This window comes from Heptranchias perlo, chromosome 14 (assembly GCF_035084215.1).
Source record: "Heptranchias perlo isolate sHepPer1 chromosome 14, sHepPer1.hap1, whole genome shotgun sequence".
Taxonomy (NCBI): domain Eukaryota; kingdom Metazoa; phylum Chordata; class Chondrichthyes; order Hexanchiformes; family Hexanchidae; genus Heptranchias; species Heptranchias perlo.
Window position 1 is genome coordinate 1,289,747 of NC_090338.1, and position 27,145 is coordinate 1,316,891.

Here is a 27,145-nt window from a genome sequence, read left to right on the forward strand (position 1 = left end):
CCCTTTCCTTATGTCTTATACTGTCCCTTACCTCTTTAGTTGTCCATGGCTGTTTTTTTTGGCAAGTAGAGTTCTTGCCCCTCAGGGGTATAAACCGGTTCTGTATCTCGTTAAATGTTTCTTTAAACATTTCCCACTGATCATCAGTCGTTTTACCCATTAACAGATTTGCCCAGTTTACTGTGGACAGTCTCTGTCTCATCCCATTGAAGTCGGCCTTACCCAAGTCTAGAATCTTAGCAGCTGATTCACTTTTTTTCCCTTTCAAACACTACCTTGAACTCTATTGTTCTATGTTATGATCGCTATTGGATAGATGTTCACGCACAGTTAAGCTGTTAACTAAATCTGGTTCATTACTCATTACTAAATCTAGTATGGCTTGCCCCCTTGTTGCCTCCAGGACATACTGCTGTAGAAAACTATCCCGGACACACTCAAGAAATTCACTACCTTTCTGACAGTTGCTATTCTGCTTTTCCCAATCTATGTGAAGGTTAAAGTCCCCCATTAAGACCACTATGCCTTTCTTACACACTTGTCTAATCTCTGCATTTATACAATCTAGCACTTCAGAGCTGCTGCCAGGGGTCCTATACACAACTCCCACTATAGTCTTAGATCCTTTCCTATTTCTCAATTCAACCCATCAGGTCTCTGTTGGCTGCTTACCTCTCATTATATCCTCCATTATCATTGAAGTGATTTCATCTCTAATCACTAAGGCTGCTCCTCCCCCTCTTCCATTTTCCCTATCTCTCCTGTAGACCTTATAACCCGGTATATTTAGTTCCCAATCCTGACCATCCTGCAGCCATGTCTCAGTAATAGCTATCATGTCATACCCTCCAATTTGAATTTGAACCTGTAGTTCATTTAATTTATTCCTTATACTCCGTGCATTTGTATATAGAACTCTTAGTTGGGCCACACACCCTAGCCTGACCTTCAGCTTTGATGCTGGGTTAATCGCCTTACGCCTTCTAGTTTTCACTTTATCTGTAGTGCCTAAAGTACACTTTCTTTCCGCTGCTCTAAGCTTTTCCTTTTACTTGTTCTTGAACAACTATTTGTATTGTAAATTTCCCCTGGGTCTTCCCCTCTCTTGCGTCTCTCAACTTTACTCTCTTCTGACTCCCCGCTCAGGTTCCCATCCCCCTGCCACTCTGGTTTAAACCCTCCCCAACAGCACTCGCAAACCCCCCTGTGAGGATATTAGTCCCGGATCTGTTGAGGTGCAACCCGTCCGGCTTGTACAGGTCCCACCTTCCCCAGAATCGGTCCCAATTCCTCAGGAATCTAAGTCCCTCCCTCCTGCACCAACCCTGCAGCCACACATTCATCTGGTCTATTCTCCTATTCCTATACTCACTAGCACGTGACACTGGGAGTAATCCTGAGATCACTACCCTTGAGGTCCTGCTTTTTAACTTATTTCCTAACTCCTTATATTCTGCTTGCAGGACCTCGGCTCTCTTTTTACCTATGTCGTTGGTACCGATATGGACCACGACCTCTGGCTGTTCACCCTCCCCCTTCAGAATGTTCTGCAGCTGCTCAGTGACATCCATGACCCTGGCACCAGGGAGGCAACGTACCATCCTGGAGTCACGTCTGTGGCCACAGAAACGCCTGTCTGCTCCCCTAACTATTGAATCCCCTATCACTATCGCTCTCTCGACCTTTCTCCTCCCCCCTGTACAGCTGAGCCACCCATGGTGCTCTGGTCTTGGCTCTGGCTGCACTCCCCAGAGGAACCCTCTCCCCCACCAGTACCCAGAACTGAATACTGGTTGGAGAGTGAGATGCCCTCAGGGGACTCCTGCACTACCTGCCTGGTCCTCCTTGTCTGTCTGGCGGTCACCCAGTCCATCTCTGCCTGCACTCTCTTAATCTGCGGGGTGACCACCTCCTGAAATGTGCTTTCCACGAAGCTCTCAGCCTCGCGGATGCACTGCAGTGACGCCAGCCGCTGCTCAAGGTCCAAAACCCAGAGCTCGAGCTCCTCCAGCTGATGACATTTCCTGCACATGTGGTTGTCCAGGATACAGGAAGCGTCCTGGAGTTCCCACATGGCACAGGTTGTGCATTCCACGGGTCTGAGCTGCCCTGCCGTGCCTTAATTTATTAGATTAACTTAAACCAAGCAATAAACAAATTCAGCCTCAAATACAGTGATTCACGCAGCGTTGTCTTCTCTGGAGTTTCGAAGGTTATGGGGTGATCTGATCGAAGTTTATAAGATATTAAGGGGAACAGATAGGGTGGATAGAGAGAAACTATTTCCGCTGGTTGGGGATTCTAGGAGTAGGGGGCACAGTCTAAAAATTAGAGCCAGACCTTTCAGGAGTGAGATTAGAAAACATTTCTACACACAAAGGGTGGTAGACGTTTGGAACTCTCTTCCGCAAACGGCAATTGACACTCGCTCAATTGCTAAATTTAAATCTGAGATAGATAGCTTTTTGGCAACCAAAGGTATTAAGGGATATGGGCCAAAGGCAGGTATATGGAGTTAGATCACAGATCAGCCATGATCTTATCAAATGGCAGAGCAGGCACGAGGGGCTGAATGGCCTACTCCTGTTCCTATGTTCCTATGTACACAATATAAACACAGAGATTCACTCAGTATATAAAGTATAAATACACAGGGTGATTCACTCAGCTTATTAATATACAGAGATTCACCCAGTATATACAATATAAATACACAGGGATTCATCCAGTGTATGCAACACAAATACACAGAGATTCACCCAGTTGATAGAGTCTAAATATACTGAAAGATTCACCCCATTATATACATTATAAATACAGAGATTCACCTCGAATAAACAGTATCAATACACAGCAATTCACCCATTAAATACTATATAATAGAGAGCGTAACCCAGTATATATAGTTATACAGGGAGATTCACGCAATATATACAGTATAAAGACAGTGATTCACCCAGTGTATCATGTATAAATACACAGAATGATTCACGCAACTTATACAGTATAAATACACAGGGCGATTCACCTAGTATTTACAGTATGAATACACTGAACGATGTACAGTATAAATACATGGATAGATATACCACACATATACAGTATAAATGCAGAGATTCATCCAGTGTATACAGTATAAATGTAAAGTGAGTAACTCCCAGTGTATACAGTAAATATACAATGGGAAATACAGCTTGTATACAGAGTATCAGTAGACAAAGATTCACCCAGTATATACAGTATCAATACACAGAGATTCACCCAGTATACACAGTATAAATACTCAGTGAGATTCACCCGGTATAAACAGTATGACTACAAAGAGATTCAACCAGTACATACAGTCTAAATACATAGATTCATTCAGTGTATACAGTAGAAATATACAGTGAGTTTCACCCAGTGTATACAGTATAAATAAACAGGGATATACAGACAGTATATGCACAATAAATATACAGAGAAATTCATCCAGTATACAGAGTATAAATACAATGAGTTATTCACCCAATTTATACAGTATAAATACTCAGAAATGTTCCTAGTATATACAGCATCAATATACAGAAAGATTAACCCAGTATATAGTCTAAATACATCAGAAGATTCACCACATATATGTGGTATAAATACAGAGATTCACCTAGTATATGCAGTATAAATAAACTGTGAGATTTCCCCCTGTATATACAGTATAAATAGAGAAATTCAGCCAGTGTACAGTATAAAGACAGCGATTCGTCCAGTGTGTACAGTTTAATTATACAGTGCATTTCACTCAGTGTATACTGTATAAATACACAGGGAGATTCAGATAGTATATACAGTATTAATACATAGAGAGATTCATCCAGTATACACAGAATATATAGACAGGGAGATTCACCCAGTATATCCAGTATAAATACAAAGAGATTCACACAGTGTATATAGTACAAATACGCAGGAAGATACAGTCAGTATACAGAGTATAAGTAGACATAGATTCACCCACTAATTATAATATCAATACACAGAGATTCACCCTGTATACACAGTATAAATACACAGGGAGATTCACCCAGTATACACAGTATCATTACACAGGGAGATTCACCCAGTATACACATATAAATACACAGGGAGATTCACCCAGTATATACAGTGTTAATACACATGGAGTTTCACCCAGTGTATACGGTATAAATATGCAGAGTTTCACCCAGTATATATAGTATAAATACACTGATAAATTCACCCAGTATATACAGTATAAATACACAGATTTACCCAGTATATACAGTATAAATACACAGATTTACCCAGTATATACAGTATAAATGCACAGGGAGATACAGCCAGTATATACAGTATAAATATACAAAGATTCTCCCACTACATTCAATATAAATACACAGATTCACCCAGTATATAAAGTATGAATTGACAGAGATTCATCCTGTATATACAGTATAAATATAAAGAGTGTTTCACCTAGTGTATAGAGAATAAATGCACAGATTCACCCAGTATGTACAGTGTAGCTATAGATTCACATTGTATTTACTGTACACACAGCAAGATTCATCCAGTGTACACAGTATAAATACAGAGGTTCACCCAGCAAATAAGGTATAAATAGACAGAGATTCACCCAGTAGATACAGTATAAATACACAGGCAGATACAGCCGGTATATACAGTATAAATACACAGGCAGATACAGCCGGTATATACAGTATAAATACACAGAGAGATTTACCCAGTATATGCGGTATAAATACACAGAGATTCATCCAATATATACGGTGTTAATACAGATATTCACCTAGCAGATACAGTATAAATACACAGGGAATTTCATCCAGTGTATATAGTAGTAAATACACATGGCGATACAGCCAATATATATAGTATAAATATAGATATTCAACCAGTATATACAGTATAAATACAGAGATTGATCCAGTGTGTACAGTTTGAATATACAGTGAGTTTCACCCAGTGTATACAGCATAAATACACAGGGAGATTCACCCCGTATAGACAATATAAATGCACAGAGATTCACCATGTATATACAGTATAACTACACTGAGATTCACACAATGTATGCAGTATAATAATATAGGGAATTTCATGCAGTGTATACAGCACAAATACACAGAGAGTTATAGTTAGTATACAGAGCATAAGCAGATGCAGATTTACCTACTATATACGGTATCAATACACAGAGATTCTCTCAGTGTATACAGTATAAATACAAAGAGCTTCATCGAGTATATACAGTATAAACACATAGGTTCAAGCTGTAAATACAGTATAAATACAGATTCACCCAGTGCATACTGTGTAAATACAAAGGGAATTTCACAGTGTATAACGTATAAATACACAGGGAGATACAGCCAGTATATACAGATTGACCCAGTATATACAATATAAATACACAAAGGATTCACCTAATTTATACAGTATAAATACACAGAGTAATTCATCCAGTATACACAGTACAAATAAACCAGGAGATTTACCCAGTATATACAGTAAAAATACAGACATTCATCCATTAAATACGGTATATTTACGTAGAGATTTACACAGTATATATAGTATTAACACAAAAAATCACCAAGTATATACAGTACAAATTCACAGAGATTTGCCTAATATAATGCTGTGTAAATACACAGAAATTCACCCAGTATATACAGTATAAATACCCAGAGATTCACCCAGTGTATAGAATATAAATATACAAGGAGATTCAGCCTATATATACAGTAAAAATACAGAGAGGTTCACCCAGTATATACACTATGAATATACAGGGAGATTCAGCCAGTGTATACAGTACATATACACAGGGAGATACAGCTAGTATACAGAGTATAATTAGACATAGATTCACCCACTGGGTACTGTATCAATACAAAGGGATACATCCAGGACATACTGTAAAAATACACAGGGATTCCCCATGAATATACAGTGTAAATACATAGATTCAGGCAGAATATGCAGTATGAATACACAGAGATTCACCCAGTGTATACAGCATAAATATACAGTGAGCTTAATCCAGTGTATAGAATATAATTATACAGGGATATTCAGCCCGTCTGTACAGCATAAATACACAGAGGGTTACCTGGTATTTACAGTATAAATACACAGAGATTCACCCAGTGTGAATACAAAGAGATTCGCCCAGCATGTGCAATGTAAATACATAGATTCACCCAGTAAATACAATATAAATATACAGGGAGATGCACCCAGTATATACTGTATCAATAGAGATTCACCCAGTATACACAGTATGAATACACAGAGATGCACCCAGTATTTACAGTATAAATACATAGGGAAATTCACCCTCTGTATACAGTATACACAGGGAGATACATCCAGCATATACAAAATAAATACACAGATTCACCCAGTATATACAGTATAAATACACAGATTCAACCAGTATATACATTATGAATACACAGGGAATTTCACCCGGTATACATAGTATAAATACACAGGGAATTTCACCCGGTATATACAGTATAAATACACAGGGAGATACAGCCAGTATATACAGTATAAATACACAGAAAGATTCACCCAGTTTACTCAGAATAAACACGCAGATTCTTCCAGTATACACAGTATAAATACACTGGGCGGTTCACTCACTATATATAATATGAATATACAAAGATTCACCTGGTTTATAAAGTATAAATACCAAGAAAATTACCTAGTATATACACATTTGGATACGCCGAAGGATTCACCCAGTATATAAAGTATAAATATACAGGGAGACTCACCCTGTATATACAGTATAAATACATAGAGTTTGACCCAGTATATACAATATAAATACTGAGATTCACTCAGTGCATACATACACAGGATGATTCACCCTACATATACAGTATGAATATAGAGATTCACACAGTATATACAGTATAAATACAAAGGGAGATTCACCCAGGAAAAACCGTCTAAATTCAAAGATTCACCCAGTATATACACTATGAATACACAGAGATTCTCCCAGTTTATACAGTGTAAATACAGAGATTCACCAAGTGTAGTCAGTATAAATGCACAGGGAGATTCACCCAGTTTATGCAGTATAAATGCACAGAGAGAATCACCTTGGATATACAGTATAAAGGCAGAAATTCTCCAAGTATATACAATATAAATAAAGAGATTCACCCAGTATATACAGTATAAATACAGAGATTGATCCAGTGTATACAGTTTAAATATACAGTGAGTTTCACCCAGTGTATACAGTATAAATACACAGGGAGATTCACCCAGTAAAAGATGGAGTGGGGAAAAGGAGTATATGACAGGTGTCAGGTTGAGACACAAATGAGAACCAGGCAGAATATAGAAAGTTCAGAGGGGAAGTGAAAAAGGAAATAATAGGGGCAAAGAGAGAGTATGATAGTGAAGAGGTACTACAAAGGCTGGCTGTACTTAAAGTAGATAAGTCACCCGGTCCTGATGGGATGCATCCGAGGATGTTGAGGGAAGTAAGGGTGGAAATTGCGGAGGTGCTGGCCATAATCTTGCAGTCATCCTTAGATACAGGAGTGGTGCCAGAGGACTGGAGAATTGCAAATGTCACACCTTTGATCAAAAAAGGGTGTAAGGATAAACCCAGCAAATACAGGCCAGTCAGTTTAACCTTATTAGTGGGGAATCTTTTGGAAACGATAATCTGGGACAGAATTGTCGATGGTAGTCATGATGTGGAGATGCCGGTGATGGACTGGGGTTGACAATTGTAAACAATTTACCTGAGGAAGGAGGAAGTCTCCGAAAGCTTGTGAATTTAAAATAAAATTGCTGGACTATAACTTGGTGTTGTAAAATTGTTTACAATTGGGACAGAATTAACAGTCACTTGGATGAGTGTGGATTGTTTAGGGAAAGCCAGGATAGATTTGTTAAAGGCAAATCGTATTTAACTAACCTGATAGAGATTTTTGATGAGGTACAGAGAGGGTAGATGAGGGCAATGCAGTTGATGTGGTGTATATGGATTTTCAAAAAGCGTTTGATAAAGTGACACATGGTAGGCTTGCAATTAAGATTGCGGCCCATGGAATAAAGGGAGCAGTAGCAACATGGATACAGAATTGGCTAAGGGACAGGAAACAGAGAATAGTGGTGAACGGTTGTTTTTCAGACTGGAGGGAGGTGTACAGTGGTGTTCCCCAGGGGTCGGTGCTGGGACCACTGCTTTTCTTGATATATATTAATGACTTGGACTTGGGTGTACAGGGCACAATTTCAAAATCTGCAGATGACACAAATCTTGTAAGTGTAGTGAACAGTGAGGAGGATAGTGATAGACTTCAAGAGGACATAGACAGGCTGGTGACAAGTGTGGACACGTGACAGATGAAATTTAACGGGAAAAATTCAAGGTGATGCATTTCGGTAGGAAAAATGAGGAGAGGCAATATAAACTAAAGGGCACAGTTCTAAAAGGGGTACAAGGGCAGAGAGATCTGGGGGTTTATGTACACAAATCATTGAAGGTGGCAGGGCAGGTTGAGAAAGTGGTTAAAAAAGCATACAGGATCCTGGGCTTTATAAACAGAGGCATAGAGTACAAAAGCAATGAAGTCATGATGAACCTTTATAAAACACTGGTTCGGCCACAACTGGAGTATTGTGTCCAGTTCTGGGCATCGCACTTTAGGAAAGATGTGAAGGCCCTAGAGAGGGTGCAGAAGAGATTTACTAGAATGATTCCAGGGATGAGGGACTTCTTTTACGTGGATAGACTGGAGAAGCTGGGGTTGTTCTCCTTGGAACAGAGATGGTTGCGAGGAGATTTGATCGAGGTGTTCAAAATCATGAAGGGTCTAGACAGAGTAGATAGAGAGAAACTGTTCCCATTGGTGGAAGGGTCAAGAACCAGAGGACATAGATTTAAAGTGTTTGGCAAAGAACCAAAGGTGACACGAGGAAAAACTTTTTTACACAGCGAGTGGTTGTGATCTGGAATGCACTGCCCGAGGGGGTGGTGGAGGCAGATTCAATCATGGCCTTCAAAAGGGAACTGGATAAGTACTTGAAACAAAAAAATGTGCAGGGCTACGGGGATAGGGCGGGGCAGTGGGACTAGCTGGATTGCTCATTAATAGAGCCGGCGCGGACTCGATGGGCCGAATGGCCTCCTTCCGTGCTGTAACCTTCTATGATTCTATGATTCTATATACAGTGTATACAGTATAAATACAGAGACTCACCCAGTATAAACAATATAAAAGCACAGAGATTCACCATGTACATACAGTATAACTACACTGAGATTCACACAGTGTATACAGTATAATTACACAGGGAGTTTCATGCAGTGTATACAGCGCAAATACATGGGGAGTTACAGTTAATATATAGAGCATAAATAGACACAGATTCACCGACTATATATGGTATCAATACACAGAGATACACCCAATATGTACAGTATAAATACACAGGGAATTTCACCCAGTGTATATTGTATAAATACACAGGGAGATACAGCCAGCATACATAGTATGAATACACATAGATTCACCCAGTATATACAGTATAAATATACTGAAATTTATCCAGTATATACAGTATAAATACACAGGGAGATTCACCTAATACATTTAGTATTCACCTAGTATATACAGTATAAATACAAAAAGATTCATGCAGTATAAACAATATAAATGCATAGAGGTTTACCAAGTATATACAGTATAACTACACCAAGATTCACACAGTGCATACAGTATAATTACACACAGAATTTCACCCATTGCATACAGCACAAATACACAGTAAGTTACTGTCAGTATACAGAGCATACGCAGACACCAATCCACCTACTGTATATGGTATCAATACACAGAGGTACACCCAGTAGATACAGTGTAAATACACAGATATATTCACCCAGGATATAAGTGTAAATACATAGAATCAAGCTGTAAATACAGTATAAATACACATGGAGATTCACCCAGGATACACAGAGTCACCTGGTATATACGATATAAATACACAGAGATTCACCAAGTATACAGGGTATGAATAGAGGTATTCATGCAGTATATCAGTATAAATACAAAGAGATTCACCCAGTGTATGCAGTATAAATACACAGGATTTCACCCAGTCAATAGAGTATAAATATACTGAAAGATTCCCCCAGTTTATAAAGTATGATACACAGAAAATCACCCAGTTTATAGAGTACAAACAAGCAGAGAGGCTCACCCAGTAAATACAGTATCAGTACACAGGCTCACCCAGTAAATACAGTATCAGTACACAGACTCACCCAGTAAATACAGTATCAGTACACAGACTCACCCAGTAAATACAGTATCAGTACACAGGCTCACCCAGTAAATACAGTATCAGTACACAGACTCACCCAGTAAATACAGTATCAGTACACAGGCTCACCCAGTAAATACAGTATCAGTACACAGACTCACCCAGTAAATACAGTATCAGTACACAGACTCACCCAGTAAATACAGTATCAGTACACAGACTCACCCAGTAAATACAGTATCAGTACACAGACTCACCCAGTAAATACAGTATCAGTACACAGGCTCACCCAGTAAATACAGTATCAGTACACAGGCTCACCCAGTATGTACAGAATACTCAGGTAGAGTCATCCAGTATGTACAGTATAAAAACAGAGATTCCCCAAATATATACCGTATAAATATCCAGAGAGATTTACTCAGTACAAACAATATAAATACTGATATTCACCCAGTAAATACTATGAGTTTCTCACCCAGTGTAAACAGCAGAAATACACCCGGAGATTGAACCAGTACATACAGTAAAAAACACATGGTGATTCACCAATATACAGTATAAATAGAGGCAAACTCAGCCAGTGTGTACAGTATAAATACACAGGGAGATTCACCCAGTTTATACAGGAAAATACACAGAAATTCACCCAGTATACACTATAAATACACAGAGATTCACCCAATATACACAATAAATACAGAGATTCACCCAGTATATACTATATAAATACACAGGGAGATTCACCCAGTTTATACAGGAAAATACACAGAAATTCACCCAATATACACTATAAATACACAGAGATTCACCCAATATACATGATAAATACACGGAGATTCACCCAGTATATACTATATAAATACACACGGAGATTCAGACAGTATGTACAGTATAAATATACAGAGATTCACCCAGTGAAAACATGTATAAATATACAGGGAGTTTCACCCAGTGTACAGAGCATAAATACATAGGGAGATTCACCCAGTATATACAATATAAATACACAGACATTCACCCAGTATATACAGCATAAGTACTGATACTTACCCAGTATGTACAGTATAAATACCCAGGGAGATAGACAGTATATGCAGTATAATTTTACAGGGTTTTTCACCCAGTGCATAGAGTATAAATGCACAGATTCACCCAGTATATACAGTATAAATATACAGTGAGTGTCACCCAGTGCATACAGTATAAATATACAGTGAGTGTCACCCAGTGCATACAGTATAAATATACAGAGAGATTCACCCAGTGCATACAGTATAAATATACAGTGAGTGTCACCCAGTGCATACAGTATAAATATACAGTGAGTGTCACCCAGTGCATACAGTATAAATATACAGAGAGATTCACCCAGTATGTACAGTATGAACAGAGATTCAGCCAGTATATACAGTATAAATATACAGTGAGTGTCACCCAGTGCATACAGTATAAATATACAGAGAGATTCACCCAGTGCATACAGTATAAATATACAGTGAGTGTCACCCAGTGCATACAGTATAAATATACAGTGAGTGTCACCCAGTGCATACAGTATAAATACAGAGAGAGATTCACCCAGTATGTACAGTATGAACAGAGATTCAGCCAGTATATACAGTATAAATACTGAGATTCACCCAGTACGTAGAATCACAGAAAGGCTACAGCACAGGAGGAGGCCATTCGGCCCGTCGAGCCGTTGCCGTCTCTCTGCAAGAGTAACCCAGCTAATCTGCCCCCACCATAAGACCATAAGAGATAGGAGCAGGAGTAGGCCATTCAGCCCCTCGAGCCTGTTCCACCCATTCAATGAGATCATGGCTGATCTGATTTTTACCTCAACTCCACTTTCCTGCCCTTTCCCCATATCCTCACTGATCAAAAATTTGTCTAACTCAGCCTTGAATGTATTCAATGACTCAGCCGCCACAGCTTTTTGGGGTAAAGAATTCCAAAGATTCACGACCCTCTGGGAGAAGAAATTCCTCCTCATTTCCATCTTAAACGGGCGACCCCTTATTCTGAGACTATGCCCCCTAGTTTTAGATTCCCCATGAGGGGTAACATCCTCTCAGCATCTACCCTATCGAGTCCCCTCAGAATCTTGTATGTTTCAATAAGATCTCCTCTCATTCTTCTAAACTCCAATGAGTATAGACCCAACCTGTTCAATCTTTCCTCATAAGACAACCCTTCCATACCCAGAATCAACCTAGTGAACCTTCTGTGAACTGCCTCCAATGCAAGTATGTCCTTCCTTAAATAAGGGCACCAGAACTGTATGCAGTACTCCAGATGTGGTCTTACCAGCACCCTGTACAGTTGGAGCATGACTTCCCTGCTTTTATATTCCAACCCCCTAGAAATAAAGGCCAATATTCCATTTGCCTTCCGGATTACCTGCTGCACCTGTATGTTGACTATTTGTGTTTCATGTACGAGGACACCCAGATCCCTCTGTACCGCAGCATTTTGTAGTATTTCTCCATTCAAATAATATTTTGCTTTTTTATTTTTCCTCCCAAAGTGGAAACTTCACATTTTCCCACATTATATTCCATCTGCCAAATTTTTGCCCATTCGCTTAACCTGTCAATATCCCTTTGCAGACACTTTGTGTCCTCATCACAACTTGCTTTTCCACCTATCTTTGTATCATCAGCAAATTTGGCCACAAGACACTCTGTTCCTTCATCCAAGTCATTGATATATATTGTAAATAGTTGAGGCCCCAGCACTGAGCCCTGCAGCACCCCACTAGTTACAGATTGCCATTTTGAAAATGACCCTTTTATCCCGACTCTTTGTTTTCTGTTAGTTAGCCAATCCCCTATCCATGCCAGTATATTATCCCCAACACCGTGAGCTCTTGTGCAGTAATCTTTTATGTGGCACCTTATCGAATGCCTTTTGGAAATCCAAATATACTGCATCCATTGGTTCCCCTTTATCCACCCTGCCCGTTACTTCCTCAAAGAACTCTAATAAATTTGTCAGACATGATTTCCCCTTCATAAAACCATGTTGACTCTCCTTGATTGTATTATGAGTCTCCAAATGTCCTGCTACTACTTCCTTAATAATGGATTCTAGCATTTTCCCAATGACAGATGTTAGGCTAACTGGTCTATAGTTACCTGCTTTCTGTCTCACTCCCTTCTTGAATAGGGGTGTTACGTTTGTGGTTTTCCAATCCGCTGGGACCTTTCCAGAATCTAGTGAATTCTGGAAGATTACAACCAATGCATCCACTACCTCTGTAGCCACTTCCTTTAAGACCCTCGGATGCAAGCCATCAGGTCCAGGGGACTTGTCAGCCTTTAGACCCATTAGTTTACTGAGTACTTTTTCTCTAGTGATAGTGATTGTTTTTAGTTCCTCCCTCCCCTTTGCCCCTTGATTTTCTACTATTATTGGTATATTATTAGTGTCTTCTACTGTGAAGACAGATACAAAATATCTGTTCAATTCCTCTGCCATTTCCTTGTTTTCCATTATTATTTCCCCAGTCTCATCCTCTAAGGGACCAATGTTTACTTTAACTACCCTCTTCCTTTTTATATACTTGTAGGAGCTTTTACTGTCAGTTTTTATATTTCTAGCTAGTTTACTCTCATAATTTATTTTCTCCCTCTTTATTATTCTTTTAGTCATCCTTTCCTGGTTTTTAAAGTTTTCCCAATCTTCGGGCTTACCAATAATCTTTGCCATGTTGTCTGCTTTTTCTTTTAACCCGATACCATCCTTGACTTCCTTAGTTAGCCATGGTTGGTTCACCTTTTTTGTGGAGTCTTTCCTCCTCACAGGGATAGATTTTTGTTGCGAGTCATAAAATATATTTTTAAATGTTTGCCACTGCTTATCCACCATCATACCATCTAATCTGTTTACCCAGTTCACTTTAGCCAATTCCGCCCTCATTTCTTTATAATTCCTCCTCGGGCAGTGCATTCCAGATCATAACCACTCGCTATGTAAAAAAAGTTTTCCTCATGTCGACTTTGGTTCTTTTGCGAATCATCTTAAATCTATGTCCTCTGGTTCTTGACCCTTCTGCCAATGGGAACAGTTTCTCTCTATCTACTCTGTCCAGACACCTCATGATTTTGAATACCTCTATCAAATCTCCTCGCAACCTTCTCTGTTCCAAGGAGAACAACCCCAGCTTCTCCAGTCTATCCTCGTAACAAAAGTCCCTCATCCCTGGAATCATTCTAGTAAATCTCTTCTGCACCCTCTCTCGGGCCTTCACATCTTTCCTAAAGTGCGGTACCCAGAACTGGACACAATACTCCAGTTGTGTTTGAACCAGTGTTTAATAAAGGTTCATCATGACCTCCTTGTTTTTGTACTCTATGCCTCTGTTTATAAAGCCCAGGATCCCGTATGCTTTTTTAACCGCTTTCTCAATCTGCCCTGCCGCCTTAACGATTTGTGCACATATGCCCCCAGATCTCTCTGTTCCTGCACCCCCTTTAGAAATGTACCCTCTAGTTTAAATTGCCTCTCCTCATTCTTCCTACTAAAATGTATTGAATCACACTTCTCTGCATTAAATTTCATCTGCCACGTGTCCGCCCATTCCACCAGCCTGTCTATATCCCCTTGAAGTCTATCACTATCCTCCTCACTGTTTATTACATCTCCAAGTTTTGTGTCATTTGCAAATTTTGAAATTGTGCCCTGTACTCCCAAGTCCAAGTCATTAATATATATCAAAAAAAGCAGTGGTCCCAGCACCGACCCCTGGGGAACACCACTGTACACCTCCCTCCAGTCCGAAAAACAACCGTTCACCACTACTCTCTGTTTCCTGTCACTTAGCCAATTTCCTATCCATGCTGCCATTGCCCCTTTTATTCCATGGACTTCACCTTTGTTGACAAGCCAGTTACGTGGCATTTTATCAAATGCCTTTTGAAAGTCCATATACTCCAATTCAACCGCACTGCCCTCATCAAACCTCTCTGTTACCTCATCAAAAAACTCAATCAAGTTCGTTAAACACTATTTGTCTTTAGCAAATCCGTACTGGCTTTCCCTAATCAATCCACACTTGTCCAAGTTTCCCCACCACTGAGGTTAAACTGACTGGCCTGTAGTTGCTGGGTTTATCCTTACACCCTTTTTTGAATAAGGATGTAACATTTGCAATTCTCCAGTCCTCTGGCACCACCCCCGTATCTAAGGATGTTTGGAAGATTATGGCCAGTACCTCCGCAATTTCCACCCTTACTTCCCTCAGCAACCGAGGATGCATCCCATCCGGACCAGTGACTTATCTACTTTAAGTACAGCCAGCCTTTCTTGTACCTCCTCTTTATCAATTTTTAGCCCATCCAGTATCTCAACTACCTCCTCTTTTACTGTGACTTGGGCAACATCTTCTTCCTTGGGAAAGACAGATGCAAAGTACTCGTTTATTACTTCGGCCATGCCCCCCTCTTACTACCCGTTTACTGTTTACAGCCTATCAAAGACTTTTGGATTCCCTTTTATGTTGGCCGCCAGTCTATTCTCATACTCTCTCTTTGCCCCTCTTATTTCCTTTCTCACTTCCCCTCTGAACTTTCTATATTCAGCCTGGTTCTCACTTGCATTAGCAACCTGACACCTGTCATACGCCCCCTTTCTCTGCTTCATCTTACTCTCTGTCTCTTTCGTCATCCAGGGAGCTCTCGCTTCAATTGCCCTCCTTTCCCCCTCGTGCGAATGTACGAATGTACAGTATAAATATAGAGATTCAGCTTGCATATACAGTATAAATGCACATGGAGATTCATCCAGTATATACAGTATCAATATGCAGAAATTCACTGAGTATAAACAGTTTAATTGCACAGAGATTCACCCAGTGTAAACAGTGTAAATACACAGGGAGATTCACCCAGTGTATACAGTATAAATACACAGGGAGATTCACCCAGTGTATACAGTATAAATACACAGGGAGATTCACCCAGTGTGTACAGTATAAATACACAGGGAGATTCACCCGGTGTGTACAGTATAATTGATGAGATACATCCAGTGTATACAGTATAAATACACAGGGAGATACACCCAGTGTAAACAGTATAAATACACAGATTCACCCAGTACATAAAGTATTAATGTGCAGAGTTCCTCCCAGTATATACAGTAGAAATAGGAGAGTTTGACCCAGTGTACAGAGTATAAATATACAGAGATTCATCCAATGTATATAGTATAAATATACATGGAGGTTCACCAAGTATAAATATACAGGGAGATTCACCCCATATATAAATTTAAATACACAGATTCATCCAGTATATACAGTATAAATACGAGAGATTCTAACACTGGGCTGTTAGAGGACAGATGTCCTTACTTATAAGTTAGTCCTCAAAATATTAGAGTTCACAGCGTTGAATGTCAGACAGTCACAGATTTATTGAGCGTGCAATGATAACAATCATTGACAATAATTAAACGTACATTTAACAGTAGCACTTACAGCAGAACCTCGCTAGTTAGCCAGGGAATCCAAAACTCATTGCAGTACCGAGCTTGCTCTCCTTGCTTGGCCAAACCTTCGAATTCCGAAGTATCTGGACAAACATGCACTTTTTATACCTTTTTCTCCTCACTTGTATGCGAGAAACCTCATGTTCCACAGCATTACCGAAAACACAGTATACCCAATGGACTTGGTATATAGAGGGTATAATTTCAAAGTTTGCAGATGACACGAAACTCGGAAATGTAGTAAACAATGTGGAGGATAGTAACAGACTTCAGGAGGACAGAGACAGACTGGTGAAATGGGCAGACACATGGCAGATGAAATTTAACACAGAGAAGTGTGAAGTGATGCATTTGGTAGGAAGAATGAGGAGAGGCAAAATAAACTAAATGGTACAATTTTAAAGGGGGTGCAGGAACAGAGAGACCTGGGGGTGAATGTACACAAATCTTTGAAGGTGGCAGGACAAGTTGAGAAGGCTGTTAAAAAAATACGGGATCCTGGGCTTTATTAATAGAGGCATAGAGTACAAAAGCAAGGAAGTTATGCTAAACCTTTATAAAACATTGTTTAGGCCTCAGCTGGAGTATTGTGTTCAATTCTGGGCACTGCACTTTAGGAAAGATGTGAAGGCCTTAGAGAGGGTGCAGAGGAGATTTACTAGAATGATTCCAGGGATGAGGAACTTCAGTTACGTGGAGAGACTGGAGAAGCTGGGATTGTTCTCCTTAGAACAGAGAAGGTTAAGGGGAGATTTAATCGAGGTGTTCAAAATCATGAAGGGTTTTGATAGAGTAAATAAGGAGAAATTGTTTCCAGTGGCAGAAGGGTCGGTAACCAGAGGACACAGATTTAAGGTGATCGGCAAAAGAACCAGAGGGGAGATGAGGAAACATTTTTTTACGCAGCGAGTTGTTCTGATCTGGAATGCGCTGCCTGAAAGGGCGGTGGAAGCAGATTCAATAATAAGTTTCAAAAGGGAATTGGATAAATACTTGAAGGGAAAAAATTTGCAGGGCTACGGGGAAAGAGCAGGGGAGTGGGACCAATTGGATAGATCTTTCAAAGAGCCGGCACAGGCACGATGGGCCGAATGGCCTCCCTCTGTGCTGTTATATATTATGATACTCTGATACATACTCATCATTCAAGACTGTTTGCTGACCATTGCTTTTCACTGACTATGTGAAACACACATTTATCCAAAATAAAGCAAGCCTGTCTGAAGATTATACTTTCCTTCTTCTGACAGAGACTCACTTAACAGGAAAAAGCTAAAAGAAATCAATAGCAATCTAATACGAGCAGACTTCGAGGCAGTCTGATTAATGCTTTTCTTGCAGTCCTCCCTTTTGGTTTCACATATTTAAGGCTGATTATAAACATTATTTCGTCAGCATCACGTTCTCCTCTTGCATCTCTGTCGATCAAAGTTTATTACCTGGACTTCAAAAATCCTCCAGTTCTCGTTCACTATTATCTATATTTTGGATCATTTTAATTTCAACTTTGGGGTTCACCCTGATTTTGGAATTTCCAATTTTATATCCTTCTGTACTTGAATTTCCATCCCTCTGAGAGGTATCAGTGTGTTTAACTCTGTCCTGATTGTTTCACTATAAAGTTGATTTCCCTATGAAGAATGTGTCACTATCCTAATTATAAAGTTTCAATCAGTTGTGACACAGTGTACGTTCTCACACTCTGAGCCACATTAACCATTTCATGTAGTGGTGCTGTCAACGTGACTGACCATGTCTGAGATCTGTTCGGAGTTCTCCCCGGTGTCCTGTCCAATGTTTATCCCTCAACCAACATCACGAAAATAGATGATCTGGTCATTATCACATCACTGTTTGTGGGATCTTACTGTGCGCAAATTGGCTGCTGCGTTTCCTGCATTACAACAGTGACTACAATTCAAAAAGTACTTCATTGGCTGTAAAGCGCTTTGGGACGTCCTGAGATCATGACAGGCACTGTCGAAATGCGAGTTCTTTCTTTCGCTCTTCAGTGTATCTTCACCATGCGTTCTACATGCCTCACACGCAACATATCACAATTCCACACTGACCCGTATCCCAAGGCCATGCCACACGTGACACTGAATATAAACCATTCCTGTGCTTTCAGGCTATCTGATCAACAGGTCAGTGGGTATCTAGAGGGTCTTTGTTTATCCCAGCATGGACTCGGGTGGTGTCCAGATTGTGCATAGATATCAGATTGCCACCTTTTGGTGAATTGTGCTCGGGCGATTTATGTTACTTGTATGTGCACTCACACATCTTTTCCAGAACCCGTTCTGTTTGGGTTCCTGAAATTCACCCATGGTCACCTAGCACAATGACCTTAGACCCCATTTGGTGGTGTAATTTTCCTGTTTCTATCTTATACCCTCAGTCACTTCCTCTCGTCCGATTTTACACATCCCATAATACAATCTTGCCACCTCATTCATGAGCCCTGGTGAAACTTTACCATCCAATGCAATATTCATCATTAAACATGAGTCCATTTTATCTTTTCAAGATCATACTGATTCCAGAGAGCAGTCCCGTCTGCAAGATAAGGGATGTTCGTTACCTTCAACAAAGCAGTTCACCACCCCCTCAACCAGGAATAGCTTCAGACTGAAATAAAAACAGAAAATGCTGGAGAAGCTCAGCGGGTCAGGCAGCTTCTGTGGAGAAAGAGACAGAGTTAACGCTTCAGGTCGAAGACCTTTTGTCAGATGTTCAGATGCAAGGTCTTCGCCCTGGGACATTAACTCTGTCTCTTTCTCCACAGGCGATGCCTCACTTGCTGAGCATCTCCAGCATTTTCTGTTTTTATTTCAGATTTCCAGCATCCGCAGTATTTTGCTTTTGATAGGTTGAGATTGGACTGACAGGGTTTATCAATGTCCAATAATCTCAGCTCTCTTCTCTGTGTGGAATTGCGAGTGCTCCACCCTGGATCGTGACCCCGACTCTGAACACTCCCTGAGGGCTCAGCATTTGTAATTGTTACAATCTTACTTCATACATCACATTGGGCAGGAACCACCTCAACTGGACCTTTTAATAATAATTGATTATCCCCTGTACTTAAATGGAAATCCTCAAGGTAAATTTTTACCCTTCGACTGCTTGACAGCAACTCATATCAATAGATTCTATTTTTGCAAACAAATGATGCCCAGGCTTGGTGGTTTTAGAGCAGAGACTGGAGGTAACTCCCACGTTCCCCGCCCAGCACAAGCTCTCTGACTGGGAAGCCGAGAAAAGATACTGAATGGGTTAACGTCGAGCCTTTGAGAGACAAAGTCTACGTCCACTTATCACCGTGCTGTGACAGTGGATGATATTCTTCTGATGTCTGCAAATCAGATTTTAAATTCTTAACACAACTGGACCCTCTCATTGCACCAACACCTTTTCAGCAAAGGCTGCTCCATGACTCTGTGGAGCTACTTTCATGTAAAAGAGATACCCTGGGGAATGCTGCACCACAGACATGGCCCCGAAACCATTGTGGCTCTTCTGAAGAATGGGTTAATTGCACAGCAAGCATGTGTCGGCTTTCTGATTTCCTTCTGTGCCCATGGGGAGTGCAGTTGGTAAAATCCACTCAAATTAAGTCCCAACAATAAAAAATTCCAATATCTTTACCTTCGGCAATGCAACTCAGCAAAAGTTGTTGCTCAGTGATTCTAGTCTGAGACGAGGAAAAATAAAACAAATCATGCTGTCAGTGGACGGGGTTAATGTCTCTGCAGCACTGCCTGTGAATAGGGGCAGAGCCAGGAGCACTGCCTGTGAATAGGGGCGGAGCCAGGAGCACTGCCTGTGAATAGGGGCGGAGCCAGGAGCACTGCCTGTGAATAGGGGCGGAGCCAGGAGCACTGCCTGTGAATAGGGGCGGAGCCAGCGGCACTGCCTGTGAATAGGGGCGGAGCCAGCAGCACTGCCTGTGAATAGGGGCGGAGCCAGGAGCACTGCCTGTGAATAGGGGCGGAGCCAGGAGCACTGCCTGTGAATAGGGGCGGAGCCAGGAGCACTGCCTGTGAATAGGGGCGGAGCCAGCGGCACTGCCTGTGAATAGGGGCGGAGCCAGCGGCACTGCCTGTGAATAGGGGTGGAGCCAACGGCATTGCCTGTGAATAGGGGCGGAGCCAGGAGCACTGCCTGTGAATAGGGGCGGAGCCAGGAGCACTGCCTGTGAATAGGGGCGGAGCCAGGAGCACTGCCTGTGAATAGGGGCGGAGCCAGCGGCACTGCCTGTGAATAGGGGCGGAGCCAGCGGCACTGCCTGTGAATAGGGGCGGAGCCAGGAGCACTGTCAGTGAATAGGGGCGGAGCCAGCGGCACTGTCTGTGAATAGGGGCGGAGCCAGCGGCACTGCCTGTGAATAGGGGCGGAGCCACCGGCACTGCCTGTGAATAGGGGCGGAGCCAGCGGCACTGCCTGTGAATAGGGGCGGAGCCAGCGGCACTGTCAGTGAATAGGGGCGGAGCCAGCGGCACTGTCAGTGAATAGGGGCGGAGCCAGCGGCACTGTCTGTGAATAGGGGCGGAGCCAGCGGCACTGTCTGTGAATAGGGGCGGAGCCAGCGGCACTGCCTGTGAATAGGGGCGGAGCCAGCGGCACTGTCAGTGAATAGGGGCGGAGCCAGCGGCACTGCCTGTGGATAGGGGCGGAGCCAGCGGCAGTGTCTGTGAATAGGGGCGGAGCCAGCGGCAGTGTCAGTGAATAGGGGCGGAGCCAGCGGCACTGTCAGTGAATAGGGGCGGAGCCAGTGGCACTGCCTGTGAATAGGGGCGGAGCCAGCGGCACTGTCAGTGAATAGGGGCGGAGCCAGCGGCACTGCCTGTGAATAGGGGTGGAGCCAGCGGCACTGCCTGTGAATAGGGGCGGAGCCAGCGGCAGTGTCTGTGAATAGGGGCGGAGCCAGCGGCAGTGTCTGTGAATAGGGGCGGAGCCAGCGGCAGTGTCTGTGAATATGGGCGGAGCCAGGAGCAGTGTCTGTGAATAGGGGCGGAGCCAGCAGCACTGTCTGTGAATAGGGGCGGAGCCAGCGGCACTGTCAGTGAATAGGGGCGGAGCCAGCGGCACTGCCTATGAATAGGGGCGGAGCCAGCGGCACTGTCTGTGAATAGGGGTGGAGCCAGCGGCACTGCCTGTGAATAGGGGCGGAGCCAGCGGCAGTGTCTGTGAATAGGGGCGGAGCCAGGAGCAGTGTCTGTGAATAGGGGCGGGGCCAGCGGCAGTGTCTGTGAATAGGGGCGGAGCCAGCGGCAGTGTCTGTGAATAGGGGCGGGGCCAGCGGCAGTGTCTGTGAATAGGGGCGGGGCCAGCGGCAGTGTCTGTGAATAGGGGCGGAGCCAGCGGCAGTGTCTGTGAATAGGGGCGGAGCCAGGAGCAGTGTCTGTGAATAGGGGCGGGGCCAGCGGCAGTGTCTGTGAATAGGGGCGGGGCCAGCGGCAGTGTCTGTGAATAGGGGCGGGGCCAGCAGCAGTTTCTGTGAATAGGGGCGGAGCCAGGAGCAGTGTCTGTGAATAGGGGCGGGGCCAGCGGCAGTGTCTGTGAATAGGGGCGGGGCCAGCGGCAGTGCCTGTGAATAGGGGCGGGGCCAGCGGCAGTGTCTGTGAATAGGGGCGGAGCCAGGAGCAGTGTCTGTGAATAGGGGCGGGGCCAGCGGCAGTGCCTGTGAATAGGGGCGGGGCCAGCGGCAGTGTCTGTGAATAGGGGCGGGGCCAGCGGCAGTGCCTGTGAATAGGGGCGGAGCCAGCGGCAGTGTCTGTGAATAGGGGCGGAGCCAGCGGCAGTGCCTGTGAATAGGGGCGGGGCCAGCGGCAGTGTCTGTGAATAGGGGCGGGGCCAGCGGCAGTGCCTGTGAATAGGGGCGGGGCCAGCGGCAGTGTCTGTGAATAGGGGCGGAGCCAGCGGCAGTGTCTGTGAATAGGGGCGGAGCCAGGAGCAGTGTCTGTGAATAGGGGCGGGGCCAGCGGCAGTGTCTGTGAATAGGGGCGGAGCCAGCGGCAGTGTCTGTGAATAGGGGCGGGGCCAGCGGCAGTGTCTGTGAATAGGGGCGGGGCCAGCGGCAGTGTCTGTGAATAGGGGCGGAGCCAGCGGCAGTGTCTGTGAATAGGGGCGGAGCCAGGAGCAGTGTCTGTGAATAGGGGCGGGGCCAGCGGCAGTGTCTGTGAATAGGGGCGGGGCCAGCGGCAGTGTCTGTGAATAGGGGCGGGGCCAGCAGCAGTTTCTGTGAATAGGGGCGGAGCCAGGAGCAGTGTCTGTGAATAGGGGCGGGGCCAGCGGCAGTGTCTGTGAATAGGGGCGGGGCCAGCGGCAGTGCCTGTGAATAGGGGCGGGGCCAGCGGCAGTGTCTGTGAATAGGGGCGGAGCCAGGAGCAGTGTCTGTGAATAGGGGCGGGGCCAGCGGCAGTGCCTGTGAATAGGGGCGGGGCCAGCGGCAGTGTCTGTGAATAGGGGCGGGGCCAGCGGCAGTGCCTGTGAATAGGGGCGGAGCCAGCGGCAGTGTCTGTGAATAGGGGCGGAGCCAGCGGCAGTGCCTGTGAATAGGGGCGGGGCCAGCGGCAGTGTCTGTGAATAGGGGCGGGGCCAGCGGCAGTGCCTGTGAATAGGGGCGGGGCCAGCGGCAGTGTCTGTGAATAGGGGCGGGGCCAGCGGCAGTGCCTGTGAATAGGGGCGGGGCCAGCGGCAGTGCCTGTGAATAGGGGCGGGGCCAGCGGCAGTGCCTGTGAATAGGGGCGGGGCCAGCAGCAGCTGACAGACGCTCGCAGATTTCAAGTAAATTTAAAGAAAGTTCACCAAATGGAAAAGAAAACAAACATAAAATATCACAAAGTGATGGAACTGGAATTCTCCAAACTATCGGTCACTTTAGATTTATAAAACTTGCTGCAATCAATACAGCTTAAAATAAAATTCACACAAAGATCCCGATACAATGAAAGTCATCGATATGATTTTCCCAATCAAATACATATTAATTCTGTCAAATGTTCAGTTCTTCAATGAAGTAACGGAGAGGGTTGGTGAGGGTGTTGCCGGTGATGTTGTGCACATGGACTTGCGAAAGGTGTTTGAAAAGGTTCCATGTAATGAGTGGGACTCGCTGGATTGCTCGTGCGTAGAGCCGCCGCGGACTCGATGGGCCGAATGGCCTCCTTCCGTGCTGTAACCTTTCTATCATTCTATAATTCTAATAGACTTGTTACCAAAATTAAAGCCCATGGGACTAAAGGGACAGTGACAGCGTGGATATAAAATTGGCTAAGGGACAGAAAGCAGAGAGTAGTGGTGAACGGTTGTTTTTCAGACTGGAGGGAAGTTTACAGTGGTGTTCCCCAGGGGTCAGTATTAGGACCACTGCTCTTTTTGATGTATATTAATGATCTGGACTTGGATATAGAGGGTATAATTTCAAAGTTTGCAGATGACACGAAACTCGGAAATGTAGTAAACAATGTGGAGGATAGTAACAGACTTCAGGAGGACAGAGACAGACTGGTGAAATGGGCAGACACATGGCAGATGAAATTTAATGCAGAGAAGTGTGAAGTGATACATTTTGGTAGGAAGAATGAGGAGAGGCAAAATAAACTAAATGGTACAATTTTAAAGGGGGTGCAGGAACAGAGAGACCTGGGGGTGAATGTACACAAATCATTGAAGGTGGCAGGACAAGTTGAGAAGGCTGTTAAAAAAGCAAATGGGATCCTGGGCTTTATTAATAGAGGCATAGAGTACAAAAGCAAGGAAGTTATGCTAAACCTTTACAAAACACTGGTTAGGCCTCAGCTGGAGTATTGTGTTTAATTCTGGGCACCGCACTTTAGGAAGGATGTGAAGGCCTTAGAGAGGGTGCAGAGGAGATTTACTAGAATGGTTCCAGGGATGAGGGACTTCAGTTATGTGGAGAGACTGGAGAAGCTGGGATTGTTCTCCTTAGAACAGAGAAGGTTAAGGGGAGATTTAATCGAGGTGTTCAAAATCATGAAGGGTTTTGATAGAATAAATAAGGAGAAACTGTTTCCAGTGGTAGAAGGGTCGGTAACCAGAGGACACAGATTTAAGGTGATCGGCAAAAGAACCAGAGGGGAGATGAGGAAACAATCTTTTACGCAGCGAGTTGTTCTGATCTGGAATGCGCTGCCTGAAAGGGCAGTGGAAGCAGATTCAATAATAACTTTCAAAAGGGAATTGGATAAATACTTGAAGGGAAAAGAATTGCAGGGCTACGGGGAAAGAGCAGGGGGAGTGGGGCCAATTGGATAGATCTTTCAAAGAGCCAGCACAAGCACGATGGGCCGAATGGCTTCCTCCTGTTACATACAATGATACAATGATACTAAAACCCTTCATGATTTTGAATACCTCCATTAAATCCCCCCTTAATCTTCTCTGCTCCAGGGAGAGCAACCCCAGATTCTCCAGTCTCTCCACGTTATCTGTTCGACCCTCTTATGACACTCGGCATTCCGGGCGGGAAGTGGACAGGTGGAATTTTAATGAGGCTCGGGATTTAAAATACCCCAGGGCCTGAAACCGAGGCCAGCGGGTGCGTTTCGTGTTCGCCTCATTCCCAGTCCGCCAAAACCGACCCCTAAATGCCAGTTGGTTAGTACGGAACAGTTTCCAGATGAGTCTACGAACAAATACTGACCTTATAAATGTCAGCTTGGCTCAGTGGCAGCACTCTTCCCCTCTCAGTCACAAGGTCATGGGTTCAATCCCCATTACCAAGACTTGAGCGCAAAATCCAGGCTGACACTCCAGGTCAGTACTGAGGGAGTGCTGCACTGTCGGAGGGTCAGTACTGAGGGAGCGCTGCACTGTCGGAGGGTCAGTACTGAGGGAGGGCTGCACTGTCGGAGGGTCAGTACTGAGGGAGCGCTGCACTGTCGGAGGGTCAGTACTGAGGGAGCGCTGCACTGTCGGAGGGTCAGTACTGAGGGAGCACTGCACTGTCGGAGGGTCAGTACTGAGGGAGCGCTTCACTGTCGGAGGGTCAGTACTGAGGGAGCGCTGCACTGTCGGAGGGTCAGTACTGAGGGAGTGCTGCACTGTCGGAGGCCCAATACTGAGGGTGAGCTGCACTGTCGGAGGGTCAGTACTGAGGGAGGGTCTCACTTTTCCTGCACCCTCTCATCCCTGGAACCATTCCAGTAAATCTCCTCTGCACCCTCTCTAAGGCCTTCACATCCTTCCTAAAGTGCGGTGCCCAGAATTGAACACAATACTCCAGCTGAGGCCTAACCGGTGTTTTATATAGGTTTATCGTGACTTCCTTGCTTTTGGACTCGATGCCTCTATTAATAAAACCCAGGATCCCCTTTTAGAATTGTGCTCTTTATTTTACATTGCCTCTCCTCATTCTTCCGACCAAAATGTATCACTTCACATTTCTCTGTGTTAAATTTCATCTGCCATGTGTCTGCCCATTTCACCAGTCTGTCTCTGTCCTCCTGAAGTCTGTTACTATCCTCCACATTGTTTACTACATTTCCGAGTTTCGTGTCATCTGCAAACTTTGAAATTATACCCTCTATACCCAAGTCCAGGTCATTAATATATATCAAAAAGAGCAGTGGTCCTAATACTGACCCCTGGGGAACACCACTGTAAACTTCCCTCCAGTCTGAAAAACAACCGTTCACCACTACTCTCCGCTTTCTGTCCTTTAGCCAATTTTGTATCCACGCTGCCACTGACCCTTTAATCCCACGGGCTTTAATTTTGTTGACAAGTCTATTATGTGGTAATTTATCAAATGCCTTTTGAAAGTCCATAAACACAACATCAACCGCACTCCCCTCATCAACCCTCTCCGTTACTGCATCAAACAACTCAATCAAGTTTGTCAAACATGATTTTCCTTCAACAAATCCGTGCTGACTTTCATTTATTAGCCCAGACTTTTCCAAGTGCCAATTTATTTTGTCCCAGTTTATTGTCTCTCAAAGTTTCCCCACCACCGACATTAGGCTGTCCGGCCTGTAATTGTCGGGTTTATCCCTCTCCCCTTTTTTGAACAGGGATATAACATTTGCAATCCTCCAATCCTCTGGCACTGTCTCCATATCTAATGAGAATTGGAAGATTGTGGCCAGAGCCTCCGCAATTTCCACCCTTAGCCATAGAAATACTGTGGCTACAAGAGCAGGTCAGAGGCTGGGTCAGGAATGTGATGGAATACTCTCCACTTGCCTGGATGAGTGCAGCCCCAACAACACTCAAGAAGCTCAACACCATCCAAGATAAAGCAGCCCGCTTGATTGGCACCCCATCCACCACCCTAAACATTCAC

The 27,145-nt window shown here is 43.7% G+C and overlaps 1 protein-coding gene across 3 annotated transcripts in view; it reads right to left on the reverse strand.

Moving 5' to 3' along the window:
• The window catches only part of LOC137332241 (glutamate receptor 1-like), a 355,697-nt gene that overhangs the window by 94,714 nt on the left and 233,838 nt on the right, over nucleotides 1-27,145 (reverse strand). The window lies entirely within an intron of this gene.